The sequence below is a fragment of the Cervus elaphus genome, chromosome 21 (assembly GCF_910594005.1).
Source record: "Cervus elaphus chromosome 21, mCerEla1.1, whole genome shotgun sequence".
Classification (NCBI taxonomy): Eukaryota; Metazoa; Chordata; class Mammalia; order Artiodactyla; family Cervidae; genus Cervus; species Cervus elaphus.
In genome coordinates this window covers 39503053-39511605 of record NC_057835.1, presented here as the reverse complement: position 1 = coordinate 39511605, position 8553 = coordinate 39503053, and the positions used below count along the sequence as shown (strand labels likewise).

General features: G+C 42.0%; 1 non-coding gene across 1 annotated transcript; it reads right to left on the bottom strand.

Moving 5' to 3' along the window:
• Window positions 1–2136: 2136 nt before the first annotated feature.
• Window positions 2137–2243, bottom strand: LOC122679748. Its single transcript, XR_006336533.1, has one exon. It is a non-coding gene; the product is annotated as a U6 spliceosomal RNA (small nuclear RNA).
• Between the last annotated feature and the right edge of the window lie 6310 nt (window positions 2244–8553).

The window sequence follows — 8553 nt, the reverse complement described above, 5'->3', positions numbered from 1 at the left end:
GTTAAGAACTAGCCTGCCAATGCAGGGAACACGGGTTCGGGAAGAGCCCACATGCCTCAGAGTAACTAAGCCCAGTGTACTACTGGGCCCATGTGCAGCAATAGAGTACTGAAGCCCACGCAGCTAGAGCCTGTGCTCTGCAACAAGGGAAACCACACAGTGCAAGCAGAGAGCACCCGGCTCTCAGAAACTAGAGACCTTGAGAGGGAAACAGGCAGGAAGGCCAGAGTGCCCCAAGCGGCAGGAGGAAATAAACTGCAAGTGGCAGATGTTTTTTTTCCTACTCTACACAAAATTAAAAAGCCTTCTGCAAATATAGATCATTTTAAAGTGAAAAAAAAAAAAAAAAGAGCCTTCTTTTAATTCTGTGTTGATGACACCTGGTTCTGCCTTGAGCTAACCAATGCTTTTCTCTTATGTTAATGAAACTATGCATTTGCTCTGGAATTTGCCTTTCTTCAAAATGGTTCTGCCTAAGACTAATTTTTTCTTTTCACAAAACTTGGGCTGGTAATGGCTCAACAAACCAGTATTCCTCTCATTTGTTTTATGGCCAGGGGGATGACACACCTCATGCCACCCTGTCTCAAAAATGTATATTGTGGGAGAGGGGCCCGGTGAGATGGCTAAACTCCCTCTCGCCTTGAGATGTCTCTCTTGTCTGATTAAGAGCTTTCTAACAGACATAATGGGCTTCCCTGTAGCTCCAATGGTAAAGAATCTGCCTGCAATGAAGGAGAACAGGGTTTGACCCCTGGGTTGGGAAGATCCCCTGGAAAAGGAAATCGCAATCCACTCCAGTATTCTTGCCTGGAGAATTCCATGGACAGGGGAGCTTGGTGGGCTACAATCTATGGGGTTGCAGAGAGTCGGACATGACTGAGCAACTAACCCAAGCAACAGACACAAAACACCTTGCTAAAAACTAGCAAGGGGGCACTCTTTCTGTTCCCTTCTGATGTCTATGTCAGAAGCTTTCCCTATCTCTACTACACTTTAGTACTACTTTGCTACACAAAAAGCTCCAAGTAGTCAAGCCTTGTCTCTGACCCCAGACCAAAATCCTTTCCTCTGGAGGTCATGAATGCTGGCATAACACATGACTTGAAGCAGCAACCTTTCCAAAGGCTGCGCAGCAGTGAAGATGGCTACTCTTCCTTGCTGTGCTCAGGCTCTAGGATGCTAGGGCTTCAGTACTTGCAACCCTTGGGCTCAACAGCATGGGCTCAGGAGTTGTGCCTTGGGCCACTGAAGTAGCAAGCAGATTCTTAACCACTGGACCATCAGGAAGTCCCATAAAATCTTTTTAAAAAGAAAAAATTCAGAGTATAACTGGACCTTGTGTGTGTGCTAAGTTGCCTCAGTCATGTCTGACTCTGCGACCCACCAGGATCCTCTGTCCATGGGATTCTCCAGGCAAGGATACTGGAGTGGGTAGCCATGCCTTCCTCCGGGGGACCTTCCTGATACCTAAGGGATCCCCTAAGGCTCCTGCATTGCAGGCGGATTCTTTACCACTGAGCCACCGGGAGAACCCACAACTGGACCTTAGTACTAAATGAAGATTTGACCAGCATTGCCTTCCCAAATTAACCAATTATTTGAATAAACAGACTGAATTGACTACTTTTTGTCGGCCCTGGTGATACCTTTACTCTTCCCAGTAGAGGTCACTATGTAACAAATCCTTTGATTAAAAAAAATACATAGTATAATTCCTCCCATGCAAAGATTTTCAATTGAAAAAAAAAATACTATGCAATTTTTTCTTACTAGCTCCCTTGTAATCCAAGTAGGCAGGGGAGCCAAGCACGAGATGGGATGAGGGCCAGAGATCCAAGAAGCTGGTGTGACAGCTACTGCACAAATACAGTAACATTCATGCATGTGGCTTAGTGTGTTTGCTCTTTTGGTTTCAGGAATTTCCTCCAATTTCAAAAATCTAAGATTCCTCTCTCTGCTCTCCATAGAGCGCCAATGTGATACCTGCTTGGACTAAACCCATATGAATCAGGAAGCTGACAGCAGGGCACCACTCAGTTGGAGGATGGTGTCTTCTTCCGAGCCTGTCTTTCATAGCCTTTCTTTTGAGTAGGAGAGCCTGGACTTCTTTCTGTGACAGCTATTTTCTTTTTTTTAAATATGGAACACTTCACAAATTTGCATGTCATCCTTGTGCAGGGGCCATGCTAATCTTCTCTGTATTGTTGCAATTTTAGGATATGTGCTGCCAAATGAATCACGCATGATAGCTATATATTTTTTTAAAAAAGCAAAAGTATGGGAATTTCCTGTAACCCAGTGCTTAGGGCTCTGTGCTTTCACTGCCAAGGCCTGGGTTCAATCTTTAGCCAGGGAACTAAAATCCTGCAAGCCACAGAGAAAAAAAGTAAATAAGTAAAATAAGCAAAAGCAAACACTTTCAGGCCTCTGGAAGCCCAGACCCAGAACGGCACAGTGTCACTTCTTCCATGCTTAGTTGGTCAAACAGAGCCATAAAGCCGTTGCAGATTCAGTGGTGGACAAGTACGCTTCAATTCTTGATTGGAGGAGGAATATGCCTGCCAGGATGAGACGAACTGTTGAAGGCTAGCCTTGTGAACTGGGCTTCCCAGGGGATGCTAGTGGTAAAGAACCTGGCTGCCAATGTAGGAAACATAAGAGATGAGGGTTCGATCCCTGGGTCGGGAAGATCTCCTGGAAGAGGGCATGGCAACCCACTCTGGTATTCTTGCCTGGAGAATTCCATGGACAGAGGAGCCTGGTGGGCTAAGGTCCATAGGGTAGAAAGGGTCAGACACGACTGAAGCAACTTAGCATGCACCCACACATTCTTGTGAACCACGTACCAGAGTGTCTGACTGAATATGGAAAAATCAGACACTGGAGTCAAAGGGTTAGTCTCGGGTGGTTACCCAAGCAGAGTTGTATCTCATAGCCAAGATGACTCAACATGAGAGAGGGCAGCTAATACGTGTTGTTGTTCAGTCGTATCCGACTCTTTGTGACACCATGGACTGCAACACACCAGGCTTCTCTGTTCTTCACCATCTCCCAGAGTTTGCTTAAACTCATGTCCATTGAGTTGGTGATGCCATCCAACCATCTCATCCTCTGTCATCCCCTTCTCCTCCTGCCTTCAATCTTTCCCAGCATCAGGATCTTTTCTAATGAGTCAACTCTTCAAATCAGGTGGCCAAAGCTCTTCAGCTTCAGTCCTTCCAATGAATATTCAGGGTTGATTTCCTTAAGGATTGTCCTGTTTGATCTCCTTGCAGTCCAAAGAACTCAAGAGTCTTCTCCAACACCACAGTTCAAAAGCATCAATTCTTTGGCTCTTAGCCATCTTTATAGTTCAGCTCTCACACCCATACATGACTATTGAAGCACCATAGCTTTGACTATTCATTTGTTGCTGCATTTCACATCCTTAGCAGCCACCTGTGGTTGTGTTGTGCTGTGCCCAATTGCTTCAGTCACGTCTGGCTGTTTGCAACCCCATGGACTGTAGCCCGCCAGGCTCCTCTGTCCACAGGATTCTCCAGGCTAGAATACTGGAGTGTTGCTGTGCCAGAATACAAATGTTTCTGTCAAGTAGCAAATCAAGCAGAAAGAGACAACTTAAAAACAACAGTTGAGAGTAGGTAGACTGCTCTGCATATGGCATTTTCCTGCTAGCTGGCTGTGAGATGGTCACATAGGAACCTCTACAACCTCTGTAGCTGGGGGGAATGTTTAGCTTTTACACAACAAGCACCATGGGGGCCCATGTGTCTTCCCCAAAGGTCTTTCATCCTGACCAGACTAATGTAGAATCTATCCTCCCACTCAAAGGATGAGATCATAAAATACCCCTTTCATTACCACAACCTGGGCAGAACCCAGAAGCAGATGGCCAGACAATATGGAAGCTCTAATTAGGGAGAGAAAGCTGCAGGACCACCAAAATAGAAGGAGACATCTTCCCTTGGTAGTAACTAAGCAGTTGTAGGCATTTTGCAGAGCATTTTGGAAGAAAATTAAGGCTTATTTTTGCCTGAGTGTGCTATACAAGGTCCTGGTGAAATTCTACTGCTCCAAGTCTTTTTTTTTTTTTTTTTAAACCATACATTCCACAAGGAAGTATTTTTGGTTTTGATTTTTAAAGGCTTTGAAGAACTTCTGCTATTCCTAACCCTGGAAGGACTGAAAGTGATAAACATTTCAGTTTTATGCACTTAATGTTCTGTGTTCCATGCAGACTCTCTTGACAACCTCTATTATTATTATGACAACACCAAAGATAATAAGCAGCTGGTATTTAAGAGAGACATTTAGCTTTTGTAAATGGATGTTCACATTTATTATTTATTTTTATCTTATTTTGTCTTCTTGGTGGAGCTGGGTTTCCCATGGCTCATGGAACTCTAGATATGCTGTAAATATCAGAAACTGGGAAACAGGGAATTCCCTAGTGGTCCAGTGGTTAAGACTTGTGCTTTCACTGACAAGGGCCAGGGTTCAATCCCTGATTGGGGAACTAAGATCCTACAAGCCATGGTTAGCCTATTTCCTTTTAATTATTTGCGCATTTTATTATTCTCTTCTCCAGTTTGAAAGTTCGCTATTTTTAGTGAAAAGCAAAAAACATCACATTTGGAAGGCAAAATTTAATTAGAACCTAAAAATGCTAGTTTTGTTCTTCTATCGAGAGTCGTTATTTTAGTAGTTCCTGTATGTGTTCCCATTAACACACAAAATGAAAAGTGGTGTGTTATGGGTTTAATTAGGCTTAATATTTAAACTATGTGTTCAGAGATTATTAAGGTTTGTTTAAAGCTAATGAGTACAGTGGTCTTTAGTAGCTGACTCAGAGGGAAAGAGAGAAATGATTGAGAGAGCCCATTCCTAACTCTCCCACTTTGGAGAGCTGCTGTGGAGTGCAGCTATAAAGACCTCCCACCCCTAAACTGGGACTTCCCTAGTGGTCTGGTGGTTAGGACTCCTTACTCCGGAGGCAGGTGGCATGGGTTCAATCCCTGGTTGGGGAAGATCCCGTATGCCCAGTGGCCTGGCCAAAAAAACAAAAGATCCTCAGCTGTTCCCAGATTGGAGATCAAGACTGTGTGGGGCCTAAAGCTGTCACTCCTTCAGGAACTCAGAAGGGGTCTTGTAATGAGATGCTCTGAAGCTAATGCTGTAGTTTTTTTTTTTTAAACTATGTTAAGTAATTATCTCTATTCCTGAACATGGTACAAATATGGATTTCTTTATTTTTCTATTGGCAAAACACCAGTTGACCAGTTAATCTGCAGCCTTAACTAATCTCCTAGGTGATAGCTCTAAAGATTTTCCTTTAAAACAAATAAGGAAACATTTGAGAGGTAACAACCCAACCAAAAATGTTACAAAAGAAAAAAATACTGTTAAGAAGGTTGTGATAAAAGTGATGTCAAGTAACTCAGTTTTGTTGTTGTTTCGTTGATAAGTTGTATCCGACTCTTTAGCACTCCATTATAGTTCACCAGGCTCCTCTGTCCAAGGGATTCCCAGGCAAGAATACTGGAGTGGGTTGCCGTTTCCTTCTCCACTCTGGACAGTTTTATAGGTAGTGGATCCTGCTGGGGCTGGAAGAGTGATGAGGACTGGGCTCCACTGAGCAAGACAGGTGAGTGGGAAGAAAGACTGGAGATGATAGATGGGAGCCAATCTTCCAGAAAGATTGCTTTCCAAAACAAAGATGAATGCTCTGCTTTTATTTTTCCAATTTTTAGTCACAGCAATTAGAAAATAACAATAATCATAGGACATGTTTCATGCCTGGACAGAAAACCTAAACAAAGTGAAAAATGGTTTCTGGGTCTTTCTGATACTTGAATATTTTCTGCATATTATTTTGCTCTTTTTGAAAAAGAAACCTAAATTGTAGTGAAATAGTATCAACTGAAATTTGACTCTATTTGGGGCAATTTTTTGGTCACAAGTTTATTTATTTCCATTTATTTTTATTAGTTGGAGGCTAATTACTTTACAATATTGTAGTGGTTTTTGCCATACATTGACATGAATCAGCCATGGATTTACGCATATATGTGGAATTTAGAAAGATGGTAATGGTCACAAGTTTAAAAGGAAAGAAATTAGAAATTCGAGATGCGGCAGAGTGAAAAATTACACAGCAGCACTCAGCCTGGTTGTCTTTTCCCTGCCAGAACCCAGCAGGGAAATTTCAGAAGCCTCAACACAACTAAAGACCTCGTAGACGAGAGTAGGTCGCTGTTCAGGAAAGCGGTGACCCCTCATGCCGCCGTGCTGAGTGGGTTACAAGACGGTAGCCGAAGACGATGGTGTAAATGGCAATAAGAAAACATTTGTTAGCTCTCATTTCTTCTTGGAGCCTTAGCCTGAATGTCTCATCCTCTAGAGACCTTCCCAGGGACTGCTGAGTGCTTATCCTCTGACCTCCCTTGCTCAAATATTTAGGCTACTCTATGACTTGCTCACGACTTGCTCATTTAACCTTTAAGTCCAGAAGGATAAGGAGTATGCTTTAAGGCTTTCTGCCAACCCCCCTTTGCTTTTTAACACCCCCCCCCCTCAGCTGCTAACTGGTTTATGATAGACTTTTAAAAATCCTATGCAGTCATTATTATTTACATAAAATAAGATGCACTCATTTGAAGCAGTTCTATGGATTTCTGATAAAGGTGTATGCCTGTACAACCAATAATTGTTTTTTTCTTTCAACAGTCGTCTTTTTCTTTTAAATGTTTCACTTCATTTTCTTCTTGCACATGTGGTTTGTGATGTAATTTTTATCTCTGATTTTTATCTTTGTTCCTTGAAAGGTAAGGTGCTTTTTATTCTGAGAGACGTTGCTTGCTTAGTAATGGCCAACACTTTTACTAATATAACAGTATCAGACACTTCCACATATGAATTCTGTAATGCTCACACAGTCCTATGAGGCAGGGTCTTTTATTAAATTTACAGAAAATGCAACAGAGAGGTTAAACAATTTGCCCAAAGTCACACAGGTGTAATGGTCAGTGGCAGGTCTTGGACTAGACACTCTGAATTCATTGTGTACCCTCTAAATCAATACACTCCAGTATTTGTGGCTTAGAGATAGGCTCCGAGGAACAAACCCAAATAAAGGAAGACTTTTCTAGGGTTTATAGAGTTATGGTAACAAGCAACTTTTCTGTGGAGTCACTGCTATTGTTCTCTGAAATCACAGGTATTTAAAAGAGAATTTAGAGATCACCCAGGTCAATGCTTTCATTTTTACGAAGGAACTGAAACCCAGAAAAACCAAACACTACAGAGTCAAATGTGGTAAGAACAAGTTGTTGTTGTTGCTTTTTTTAAAATACTCTGAAGTCTCAGATAAAATGAGTTTTAATTTAAAGATACAAAGTTAAACAAAAGAAGAAATTTCTTGATAGTCACAGCAGTTAAGCACTGGAGCAAAGAAAATTATGGAAGCTCTTCAGTTTCCCTAATGATTGAAGAGGTGTTTGCCTAAAACAGAGGTGATAAACCTGGGACAGGTAGCCATCTGTTGTTTTCTTTGTCCAGTTTCCATTCACTCTTCCCTTCACAATGACATCCTGGTTTTCCTCAGGGAAACACTGCCCTCTCACCTCCTCTGTCCATGCCCATACTTGGGTGGGGATGATCTTTCCCAACCTGGCCAACCAAGGCTGGGCCAGTCAGCGTTGCATTCTCTTGGGTGCAGTGATTGGTTCAGCATTGGACATAGCATACGGGCAAGGAGATTCATGTCTGGGAATATTAGGGAGGCATACGTTCTCATGCGAGTGTCTGAGAGAACACTTTTGTTGGGAAGAAACTGCTTGAGAATGGAGCCAACATAGAGAAAGCAGAGGTGACAAACGGGTGTCACTTGAGCCACTGGATCCAGCCCTGCCTAAGGACAGAAATCCCTGCATTTTTGGATTCTTGAGTCCATATGATTGTAGTCATAGGGAACATTTATCTGGTGCTTCTTTAGTGTCAGGCAATGCTGTGAGCGCTGTAGGTGGATTATCTCATTTAGTTCTCACAACAGCCCTATTAAACTGTTATTATTTCCATTCGATAGAGGTGACAGCTGTGGTATGGAAGGGTTAAATCAGTTGCTTAAGGTACAAAGATAATAAATGGTGGACGGGAATTTGAATTCAGGCCGTCCAACTCTTTGACTCAAATTTTTAACCATCTACATATTCATCAGTCTAAAAAACAGCTCTGGAGACTTCAGTGGTGCTCTAGTGGTTACAAATCTGCACTTTCACTGCAGGGCCTGTCAGTTAGATCCCTAGTCAGGGAACTAAGATCCTGTATATAGCTCAATGTGGCCATAAATAAATAAAATTAAGTAAAATAAAATAAAAAACCAGCTCTGATTCAAAAAAAGACTAAAATCGACTACCATCCACTTTCAAAGTAGAGGAAATAAATCACTCCAGATTTCTTCTATGATGATAACTGCAATTCTATATTGTGTTGCTTTTATTGTTTGCAAAAATAAAAAAAATAAAAAAACGAGAGAGGACTTCATTTGTAAGT